The sequence below is a fragment of the Anastrepha obliqua genome, chromosome 2 (genome assembly GCF_027943255.1).
Source record: "Anastrepha obliqua isolate idAnaObli1 chromosome 2, idAnaObli1_1.0, whole genome shotgun sequence".
Taxonomy (NCBI): domain Eukaryota; kingdom Metazoa; phylum Arthropoda; class Insecta; order Diptera; family Tephritidae; genus Anastrepha; species Anastrepha obliqua.
Window position 1 is genome coordinate 129,733,914 of NC_072893.1, and position 12,642 is coordinate 129,746,555.

General features: G+C 31.3%; 1 long non-coding RNA gene across 1 annotated transcript; it reads left to right on the forward strand.

The window, feature by feature from the left end:
• Window positions 1–7,756: 7,756 nt before the first annotated feature.
• On the forward strand, window positions 7,757–8,114 carry LOC129237886 (uncharacterized). Its single transcript, XR_008581780.1, has 2 exons — window positions 7,757–7,958; window positions 8,028–8,114. It is a non-coding gene; the product is annotated as an uncharacterized LOC129237886 (long non-coding RNA).
• The last annotated feature ends 4,528 nt before the right edge of the window (window positions 8,115–12,642 follow it).

Here is a 12,642-nt window from a genome sequence, read left to right on the forward strand (position 1 = left end):
AACAACATCTTAAATATTAAAAAAAAAAAACGTTGTCCGTAAGGTGGGCTTACTGACGATAGTTTAACGTGACAACGTCATAAGAAAATACTGATGGAATGGTTGCATTTTGGAAAAGAAAATTTTAATATTATTTGTTTGATAGATATTTTGTATGGATATAGAGAAGGAGGTAAATGGAATCGCAATGGAATTGATCAAAATACATTTACACAAACGGGAAAAATTACGAAACATTTATCAAATTCGTGAAAGATATGTTCAATTTCGATTGTGCATCAGAAGTTAATAAGTCTACAACACTAAGAGGCACCATCATCGATTTGACTTTTTCAAGACACTTTACACTCGGAACACTCCCTTTCATTTACTACTTTTCTATCATCGTCTTATTCTCAACAGAGAAATGGTTCATTACATGCACACAGGAAGAAAGCATATGCAAATACAAGTATGTGAATTTATATACATACATACGCGCATATACCAACATACACTCAAGTAGGAGAGAGCCAGATTGTGCCTCTTTGTCGTTCGTTCCGCGCTCTCGCTTGCAGTTCAAGCAAGGTACATTAGCTTACATTTGCTTGCGTACAAAATAGATTCGTACATTTGATATGTCCATATGATTTGTATGCATCTTTACCTATAGATTTCTTCTTTTTGTTTGAAAATCGCGAAATTGTATATAGATATGCATGTTTAATTGTTTTGGCATAGGACATATGTATATTTATTAGACTATGAAAATTGCACCAAAATATATGTATGTATCCATGTTTATATACATATATTAGTATACAACATATCTTATAAGGAATGTGGTAAATATTACCATACATTTTTTCCTTCATATATAATAATAAATTAATAATAAAAACATTAAAACAACAGGTATTATTAACAACTAGCCGTCACTAATTACAAAAAAGAGAAATTCAGGAAAAAAAGAGTAATTCAAGCTGTTTTTACTTGCCTCGTAGATATTAAATGGCCGTATGACTGCGAAACATGGCGTGAGGTCGTTGCAACAACAAAAAAGCTTCAGACCTTCACAAATCGCTGCTCGATAACTGGCAAAGTAGGCAAAGACAAGTTGAAATTTTGATTTGCCGGCGTAAGTGGAGATGCATTCATTGGCAGTACTTTGCGACTGATATTAGCCGAATGCCCTTAAACTGGAATCTAGAAGGTTCAAAGCAGATGGGGCCGCAGATTGCACGATAATTTCACGACTGCTGACGATTTGTAGACATGACCGCAAATAAAATTTAAGTCCACGAATATATCCCAATGGAACTTATTTGTTTCGGCACTTTGCGTCCCCAACCGGTGTTCTAGCAAATAATAATATAAAAATAAAATAAAAGCCATTTTTATTTTATTTAACAAAATAATTTATTTTACCTTACAAAATAATAAAATAAAAAATTAATATTTCACTCTCAGAAAAAATTGTATTGTTGTTCTTAGTTTTTTGTTTAATTATTTCTTAATTCTTCTCATCTTAATTGTTTATCTTATTGAAAAAGGCTAAAATTTTTTTGTGCCATCTTATGGAAACTAAATTTTTTAGCAAAATATTTTCTTTTTGATTATTTTTGTTTCAACTTTATGTATCGAAAGTAATTTTACTAACTAATTTTTTTCTATATATTCTTGCTCATTAAGTGTATTACTACAATTTTTGTTAAAACATCTGTATTAGTCTGTAAGACTTGCTTTGTTGAATAATTTACTTCAACAAATAAGAAGTGAAAAAAGCAAGAAAAGTTTTTGATTGAAAATAAGATGTTTGTAATTTATTTATTTTTAATAACTTATGTATTTTGTGCATCAGAAACATAAAAAAATTTTCAATTTTAAATTTTCAATAAACGAATTTTACAAAAAAAAAATTTACGAAAAAAAATTTTCTTTACAAAACAAAAATCAGAAACACTTAAAAAAAATTTTACAAAAAAAATTTATAAACAAAATTTACAAAAACAAAAATTTAAAAAAATATTTTACAAAAAAAAAAACAAAAATGTATAAGCAAAATTTACAAGAAAAACTTTTTTAACAAAAAAATTTGTAACAAAAAAGGCTTTTTTTTTAAAGTTTCATAATTTTTTTTTACAAAAAAAAAAAAGATTTTTAATATTTAACAAATTTTTTTAACAATTCTTCTGATTGAGAATAACATTCATTGAACAAATTTTTTTAACTGGTCTTGGTAGTTTCAGAAAATATTTTTTTAATTGTTTTATTGAAAAGAAATTTTTTTAAATGCATAAAAAAAATTATGTAAAAAATTGTATATATAGAACTGGTTTGAGATTCTTTACTTACCTTATTCAAAATAAAAAATTAAGCAAAATTATTTGATTTAGGCACAACATTTTGTATTCTCTCTACGTTCCCTCCTACTATTACCACTACTTTTATCTCTAAAACTTATTCTGCCATACTCACTATTATATCCTATTTATTAATTTAAAGTTCAATTGTTACTTGATGTTTAATATATGTATGTAATCTGGTCTTAAGGTCAAACATTGCAAAAATAACTTGTGGTTGTATGCTAGGCTTAATAAATAAATAAATAAAATAAAATAATGTACGTATATCAAGAATCAAAATATGCAAAAACATGGTCAAAACAACAAGAACAGAACAAAATTGCTCTTTGTCATTTAAATCCCAGAAAAATAATTGATTCTAGCTTGCTTTACTGAGCTTCGTGCAATCAAAACGTTTCACAGGGGATTTTTCAGTGGCTTTCTGTGAAGTGAGTGCATCGTTGATATTGTTGTTATTTTGTTTTTGTCTACACAACACGCAAAACCGTTTAAAAATAATTACAAATGTAAACCAGAAACAGCTGTATAAATCCACCTACAAAAAAAATGAAATAGAAAAAAATGTAATTCACTTATGAACCAGTTATGGGTATTAAAATTGCACTCATTTTAGCAAAATTAAACAAAATATTTTTTACTGTAAGTACTCCGGCTGAAATACTCATCACATTAATTTTTCAGAGCACTGTGGTACCTGCAGTGGCAATAAAACTGTTGGGATGAAGTAACAGCAGAGAATGCCACAGTGCCAAAAAAACGCTGCTAGGCTAGTGCAGGGTGGTTTGGGTGCAAAATTCTGTTGAACGACTGTTCCGTCAGAGAATTTTAATTTAATAAATATTTGCATTAAAATGCTCTAGTTTCATTTGCTTTTAACAATTTTTATCACAAGCGCTTATCTTGTTTTTATATGCAGTTATGCATTGGGAAAGTTAAAAGCACACAACATAGCAGGTACTTGTGTATTCTGACACGTTAGAAATAATTAAATCAGCCGTTGACGTGAATGCCAAGAGCAAGAGCGCCTGTGTGTATGCAACAATAAGTGTATTCATCTACCTATAAAAGCGAAGACAAAACTGTGGATATTAGAGATACTAAGCCCGAAATTTCGATCGTGCTATTTTACGTACATAGGCTTAGTTTTTTTTTTTTTTTTTTTTTTTTTTTACGAGGAGGAAGCATCGAAAGCCTAACCCCGTCAGTGTGGGACTTTAACCCGAACTAAACCTCCTACCGTCAAAGTACCGATCCCCCCGGTACAACCGTTAAGTATTCGTCGGGAGGCGGTTTGAGCACTAAGCTCAATGTCCGTTATTGTCCTGATGCAATACGTCGAAAGTAGCATCTGCTTGTTACCACCCACTGTTTAGGTCATCTGATGAGAGAGCCACCCCTGTCATAGCAGTACTCCCCCACCCACCATGTCTCTGTCCATACCACAGAAACGTAAGTTTCTATGTCTGGTATCGTCAGTTTACCTGCATCCAAATAATTTATCTAGCAAGTGGTCCTACAGCATAACCATAAGTTACTAAATCTACTACTACAGGAAAAGGTACTACGTCTACTACTATGGAATTCCAGCTATTGCAATGCTTTCGCTTTTTCGCCTTCTCTCCATTTGTCTCAAATCATTGAATACGAACGCTGACAAATTTTTGATACCATCCCATACTTCTTTAGATTGTAGCATATGTGGAACAACATTGTCCGGTGTTATTCCTTGTGCTACTTGGTTTTCCAGCAACTCTCGTTCTTTACTATATCTCTGGCAGTGAAAGAGAATATGCTCCGCATTTTCATTAGCCTTGGCACAAAATGAGCATATAACTCCATCATCATGACCATATTTATGGAGGTACTCTCTAAAACAACCATGTCCTGTCAGGAATTGCGTCATATAAAAGTCGACATTACCGTGTTTTCTATCAACCCATGCCTGCACATCACTAATGAGTCGGTGCGTCCATCTCCCTTTGGTTGTTATATCCCAGCGCCTTTGCCATTTAGATAGACTCTCGTATCTGATTTCTTTGCGCTCCTCAGCTATTAACGGCCTGCCAAGGCTTCGGCTCTTGTCATATATTCTCTTACTTTCCAGAGCCATTATATCTGGGGGCATTATGCCAGAGATTACCCCAATAGCTTCATGGGATACAGTGCGAAAAGCGCTTGCAACTCTAATAGCGCTCAGTCGAAACAGAGATTTTGTACTTTTGCCGTATGTCTCGTATTTTAGCGCTTGTCCCCATACCGGTGCAGCATACATCACAATGGATGGGTAACTTTTGCCAGTAGTAGCCTTCTGTTCTGGCTTGGCCCGCCTATGTTAGCCATTATTCGAGATAGCGCCGTGTTTACCCGTGCTGCTTTCTCACAAGCTTTTTCAATGTGCACTTTGAAGTTTAGGCGTGCATCAATCATGACTCCCAAGTATTTCAGGTACGGTTGAGTGCTGATGTTATGCCCGTCTATGCTTAGTGTGATGTTCTCAATTTTTTTCCTGCTTGTAATCAAGACTGCTTCAGTTTTTTGGCCCGCAAGCTGTAGGTTTGACGATGAAAGCCAGTTTTTTAGTTTGTGAACTGTCGCACTGCATATAGTCTTGATTTGATGAAGTTCCTTTGCAACTATTGCCAACGCAATATCATCCGCGTATCCGATTAATTGGGCTGCTTTTGGTATGGGGATGCGGAGGATTCCATCGTAGAGCACATTCCACAACAGAGGGCCCAGCACAGAGCCTTGCGGTACTCCCCCAGTTACTCTATATTGCTTAACTCCTTCGTCTGTGTCATAGAGTAGTATTCTATCTGACAGGTAGCTTCTTATCAAACGCAATAGATATGGTGGCGTGTCCAGGTTCCCTAAAGCTTGCATAATGTGGGACCAGCATGCAGAGTTAAAAGCATTTTTTACGTCCAATGTTATGACGGCGCAATACTCCTTGGTACCATGCATCCATCTTGTTCCTTCAATGGCATTTTCCGCTATTGATGTAAGTTTTTTTATTGCATCAATTGTCGAGCGCCCCCTGCGGAAACCATATTGGTTGTCGGACAAGCCTTCTTTTTCAGTAACTGCTCCAAACGATCAGCAATAAGCCGTTCTAAGATTTTGCCCATCGTATCAATCATACAGAGGGGTCGATACGAGCTTGGTTGACCCGGCGTCTTATTAGGTTTCGGCAAGAGGACAAGTCGTTGTTGTTTCCAGATTTTTGGGAAGACACCATCTCGAAAGCACTTTTGATATGTCTCCATGAAGGGTTTTGCATCTTCTTTCAGTGCGAGTTTAAGAGCTCCGTTTGGTATTCCGTCTAGTCCTGGAGCTTTAGTGTTTCCGAAACGACTCAAGGCTTCTTTTACCTCTGTTTCCGTAACAGTAGGTATATCTGTAGTAAAAGATGCGTCTGCTGTTAGTCGGTATTCTTGCTCATAGGCATAGGTGAAATGGTTGAAGTGCCAGTCTCGCACGCCTCAAGTAGCACTAAAGCGCCGTTTTGGTAGGCATAATTGCCTTAAAAAATTAGTAGTTATTATTATCATTATTAAGATACTGGGGCGTGTAAAGTCTAAATTCTTTGTGTATAAACCAGCTTCGATTGGGGCATTGGAAGCCCACATTACTAAAGTTATTCACGAGATTCCGACCGAAGCCCTCCAGCGAGTCATTCAAAATTGGTGTTTACGGATGGTCGAATTACGGGGCAGTTGCGGCCAACAAGCGGGTATACCCCATGTATTTATGTATACTACTTATTTGATTAGAACTTGCAAAGTAAGTGCTTACATATATATAAATATATTTATTTGCATGCGTAGTGCTGTGCTGTTTTTGTAGACCTGTCACTGCTGCTGTTGGATTTTGCTATTCGTGTTATTGTTGCTCGCCTTAATTGCAGCGCACGCAGCAGATTATTCGACAATTTCCGTTTGTTGAGCATTTTGTGCAGAAGTTAATTTCATTTCCGTCAATTAATTTCCGTTATACGGCTGCTTTGCAAATGGCGGCTACAATTAATTACCCTAAAATTATAAGCATAATTGAGCCACCGCAATGTGGGGAGGAGAAAGAACTGTGGTAGGCGAAGAGGCGAAAATTGCTTAGTAGCTGTGGGAAATGTATAGAAAAAATTAATGAAATAATTTGAAAAACTTCCTTATTTATTTTCATTAATTCTAATTAGAAATTTATTTTTTCTGTTTTCCAATAAAAATAATTGCAGTCAAACTCATATAAGGATTAAAATCCATTCATCTTTACTGCTTATACTTTTCGACTACTTGAATTTGCTGTCTACCAACTTCCAAACCATGATTGCATTTCGGGGTTTGACGGTTCGTTAGGCAGGCGACAAAAGCCAAGTACTCAAGAAGACGGCGGCAACTACAAAATTACGTACTTTCGAACATTTAAGTCGCAGTCATGCAATACCTTGCAAACTCCTCCGTGTATGCAATGACAGGCGGCGTACAAAGTTCTGTAACGGAAGTGTAATGAAGAGCTATATAGAGAGTGAGCAAACAGTGGAGAGAGAGTGAAAGAGCGAGTTTGGTGCAGCGCGTGCGATACGTGTCGGACTGTGGCTGTAAAATATGTAATTAAGCAATGAAGCAACGCATTGTTGCATTTTAAGGGCAATTAAAGAACTTTTGACAGTTGAAGTTTTGCGGCTTCTCAACTTCCCGCAATGACAGCAACAACTGTAGCAACGTTGAGACAAGCACAAGCGTTGCGTGATTGCATGGAAAAAGTTGCTTGTTGTTGCTGCTTATGATACGGTACTTGGCGAAATGGCAGTAGGAGTATTTTAGGTGATTGAAAAAGTGAAGGGGATGAAAAGCTGAAGGATGTATGAAAAGTAATTGTGGGTTGAAGAAAGTTGTAGGCTATGCAGCGTTGGGTGTTATGCAAACACAGAGTGGTCCATTTGAAGTTTCGAATTTAATTTAATTCGGCAATAAGTAAAATATTTTTGAATTATTTTTTTTAAAGTAGGGGCTTGTTTTTGAGCTTGTTTTAATGCGGCTATAAATAAAATACTTTCTATGCCTTCTTTTTTTTGGAGTTATAGGGTGGATTGGAGTTTGGAATTTAAATAACACGACTCTACAAAATAATTTTCGTTCTTTGTCCTAAAGTTTATTTTATGACTTTCTGCTTTATTATGAACAAAAACGAAGAGAAAATACCTTTTTTCGGTATAAAGTTTGCTTTCCTAATAGTTACAGTAACAATACTCATTTTTAATTTTTTATGAATTTTAATTAATTGTAATACATTAAAAAATACCGCGCGATTAGAGTAGGATTTTAACGATCACACAGTGTCGCTAGATGGCGCTAAAGTGATAAACAATCATCAGGTGTTATGTACAAATCTAGAATAACCTAAAATGTCGTCGCGAAAATGTAAATATGAAGCTGATGCATTTTGTTATACATATACATATGGGGACAATTTATTAAAGTTCGAGATATAAAATATAAATTAAACATATCTCTCGTCCTCTGTGAAGCCTACGAATCATACTTTGGCTATCCTGTTCGGAATCAACGACATGGGCTCCACATGTTGCTTGTAGCTACTGTAAAAGATGTTTGGAAGGTAAGTAAATTTGATTTACATAGTAAATTAAATTTAATAGACATATTCATTTTTGTTTCTATATTTTAGGTTGGTAATATTAATAGTAAAAATTAATAAAAATGATAAAAATGTTTATTTGAATAGTTTCATACTTAAATAAAAATTAGAATCATAGATTTTGAAAAATATCATTCAAGCTGTTTCTTAAATAGGAAAGCAAACTTTTTCATGCCATATATTTTTTTCGTCTAATTACGACCTAAAGAATTGAAATTTAATGCTTTGAAGTCAAAGTCAAATTTTGTGTTGACCCGTGTAATTTAATGCGGCTAAAAATAAAATATTGATCAATTATTACTCTTTATTAAATAAATGTTCTTTAAATACCATGGAATTTAATTTAATTCGACTGTAGTCATAAAGGGTTCTCCAATAAGAAGTGTTATTTTGATATTTAAAGAAAAAATGCTATTTTTTAATATAAATGATCGGGTGTTTATTCATTATAATGAGGAAGGTATGCCGTTAATAGTGTAAAATAACATCAGGCAAATGAACCCCACGACCACGCTTACAGGACAATATCCTGTTCATGAAATTTTCCATAACCGAATTGCAAAGTGACTGCCCCATGTCCTCGATAGCCTCACGAACTCCATCTTTGAGGTCTTGAATCGATCCTGGGCTGTAGGCGTGGCCCCAAAGAAAAAAGTCTCAAGGTATTAAATCACAAGATCTCGGTGGCCAATGAGATCACCTCTTCGAGAGATAAAACGGTCCGGAAACGTTTCCCGTAAAAGATAAATGGTTTTGTTGCTTGTGTGACAAGTAGCGCCGTCCAGATCAATACCATCCAATTCCGGCCATAAAAAATCGTTAATCATCTCTCGATAGCGCAATTCATTCACAAATAACACCTGTTATTGGAAAACCCTTTAGTATTTGGGAACACACCTGCACTTGAAAGAAAACTCCTGGAATAAAATATTTTTCCATAAATATTTCTTTTTCAGAGCATAGGGTGGTCCATATTCAGTTTCGAATTTAATTTAATACGACTTTAAATAAAGTATTTTTCAATTATTTTTTTTTAACCTATAATTAAATTTGATAATATAAAATATTAATCAATATTTCTTTTTAATCCTAGGATGGCCCATTTTAGGTTTTAAATTTAATATAATTCTTGTCTGAATAAAATATATTATTTTTCTATGATTTTTGTTTTTAATATTTTCTATAATTTTTGTTTTGAAATGAAGGTGGATTAAGAAATTTAATTTAAAAATTAAAATATTTTTTTCATGAATTTATTTTGTAATTAAATTTTTGACTCCTCGCGGATGTACTTTAGTTGCTAAAGTAAAAAAATTGGCCCACCCCCTCTTCAACAGACTGCTAACAGGCAGCACTAACCCCTATCGAGCTATGGAGCCGCAATACATAAAGCCGTAATTAAAAGGGCGTCACTCATCTCTCATCTATTTCTCTCACTCTTCTGCCTACTGCTGGGCTCCCACTCTTCCAATGTGAATCAATATTGTTTGACTAAAAGAGGTTATTTAAAATGAAAAACAAAAACAACAAAGGAAATGCATTAAAACCTGCACGACTCAACAAAACCTAAACTTAAAACTAAAATAATTTTCATAAAAAATTGAAAATAATATGAAAGATTCACTTATATACCTATTAGTTACAAAAAAGTATACAAATTTTAATCTGCATATAGCCACTGGGTCACGACGTTCAGCAATAAAACTTTACACAAAACTACTTTTTTGGCCGAAATTCTGAAAGGTTTATGAGGTTATCTAACCCGCTAAGTGGCACCGCGGTGAGATGTTACGAAAAATCATATTCATGGTCCGCTTTGGTTTATATCTTAAAAAACAACACCAACAAAAAAACTAAAAACAAAAAACAAAGGAGAGGGTCTTATAGGTAATAAGGGTCCGAATTGCATTTCATTTGGAATATATCTTATGACCTTAAAAAAACAACAACAAAAAAGACCCGCTGCAGAGATGTTACGAAAATTTGGCTCATATCGATTTGAGTCTAAGGTTTTTAAAAAATGTGTTTTCGAAAAACTTCACCCCTTTTAACAGTTATTTTCCTTTCCAAAAAAGATAACAAAATAGGATTTTCTTAAGATTTATGTGAATTTTACACATTTGTGCCTCTAAAAAGTTGTTTTGCTTTTTGCTCTTCTATATAAATCAACTTAAAGAGAGAACTGGTGCTCATATTAGGAAACTTTGTATATTAATTACGTAAAAATAAAATTAGTTGGAAAAAATTAATCCAACTTTGTTTGCACCCAAAGGGTGACTAGATTCAGAGAAGAAGAATTAAATTCATGTTTTTATCCATATGAGAAAAATTTCAGTAACAAAAAAAATTTGTTATTTCCGGTGCCGCGAGTTAAATTTGGTATAAAATATTTTCACAGACATTCAAATAATATAGAAATTTTTTGTTTTTAAATAACAGAAAAACTCCAGAAAATCTGGGCTGTTTAGGAGGTGCCAACATTTTTTGCACGCCTCTGTATAACTGTAAAATTTATTAGAATGGTGGTAATGTGCAATAAAATGCATAAGCGTCAAAAGTTCGGTCAGATTTTCAGCTTTTCTGGATTCGGTCAAAAATTATAGGTGGAGTCTTCCCGTGGATAAAGGTCTCTGTAAATGAGAGCGTAACTTGGAATCTCTCTAATTGCGTTAGTTTACATGTTGCCGGACATTTTATAACCGGAGAAGTGTGCCACTGAAAGTGGCCACCTGTTGTTGTAATTATTGTCTATTACACTGTAAAAGCTGTGAACTGCGTGAAAGCTACTTTAGGGTGTGTTTCAAGTGTTTCCTCCTTAAACGTAACCGTAATAAATAATTTATAACTCAAAACTCAAAATCTCAATTCATAATAAATAGTTCCTCCAATTCATAATTCAAAATCATTTAAAATCATAGTTCATAATTCACATTTCATAATTTATAATTCACTCAACTCATAATTCATAATTCAAAATTCAAAATTCAAAATCCATAATTCAAAACTCAAATTATTCCTCATTTAGAATTCATAATTCTCAATTCATAATTTAATATTCAAATAATTCGTAAATCTGATCTCATCTAATTCATAATTCAAAATCATAACTCATTATTCACAATTCATAATTTTTAATTCATAACTCATAATTCATAATTCAAAATTCATAATTCATAATTCAAAATTCATACATCGTAATTCATAATACATAACTCATAATTCATTCAATTTAGAATTCATAATTCATAATTCATAATACATAACTCGTAATTCATAATTCATAATTCGTAATTCATAATTCTTAATTCATAATTCATAATTCATAATTCATAATTCATAATTCATAATTCATAATTCATAATTCGTAATTCATAATTCACAATTCATAATTCATAATTCATAATTCATAATTCATAATTCATAATTCATAATTCATAATTCATAATTCATAATTCATAATTCATAATTCATAATTCATAATTCATAATTCATAATTCATAATTCATAATTTATAATTCATAATTCATAATTCATAATTCATAATTCATAATTCATAATTCATAATTCATAATTCATAATTCATAATTCATAATCCATAATTCATAATTCATAATTCATAATTCATAATTCATAATTCATAATACATAATTCATAATTCATAATTTATAATTTATAATTTATAATTTATAATTTATAATTTATAATTTATAATTTATAATTCATAATTTATAATTTATAATTTATAATTTATAATTTATAATTTATAATTTATAATTTATAATTTATAATTTATAATTTATAATTTATAATTTATAATTTATAATTTATAATTTATAATTTATAATTTATAATTCATAATTCATAATTTATAATTTATAATTCATAATTCATAATTCATAATTCATAATTCAAAATTCATAATTCATAATTTATAATTCATAATTCATAATTCGTAATTCATAATTCATAATTCGTAATTCATAATTCATAATTCGTAATTCATAATTCAAGGTTCATAATTCATAATTCATAATTCATAATTCATAATTTATAATTCATAATTTATAGTTTATAATTCATAATTCATAATTCATAAGTTATAACTCAATATTCATAATTTATAGTTCATAATTCATAAGTTATAACTCAATATTCATAATTTATAGTTCATAATTTATAATTTATAATTCATAATTCTTAATTCATAATTCATAATTCATAATTCATAATTCATAATTCATTATTTATAATTCATAATTCATAATTCATAACTCATAATTCATAATTCATAAATCATAATTCATAATTCATAATTCATAATTCTTAATTCATAATTCATAATTCATAACTCGTAATTCATAATTCGTAATTCATAATTCATAATTCTTAATTCATAATTCATAATTCATAATTCATAATTCATAATTCATAATTCATAATTCATAATTCATAATTCATAATTCATAATTCATAATTCATAATTCATAATTTATAATTCATAATTTATAATTTATAATTCATAACTCATAATTCATAATTCGTAATTCATAAATCAAAATTCATAATTCATAATTCAGAACTCATAATTTATAATTTATAATTCGTAATTCATAATTCGAAATTCATACATCGTAATTTATAATAC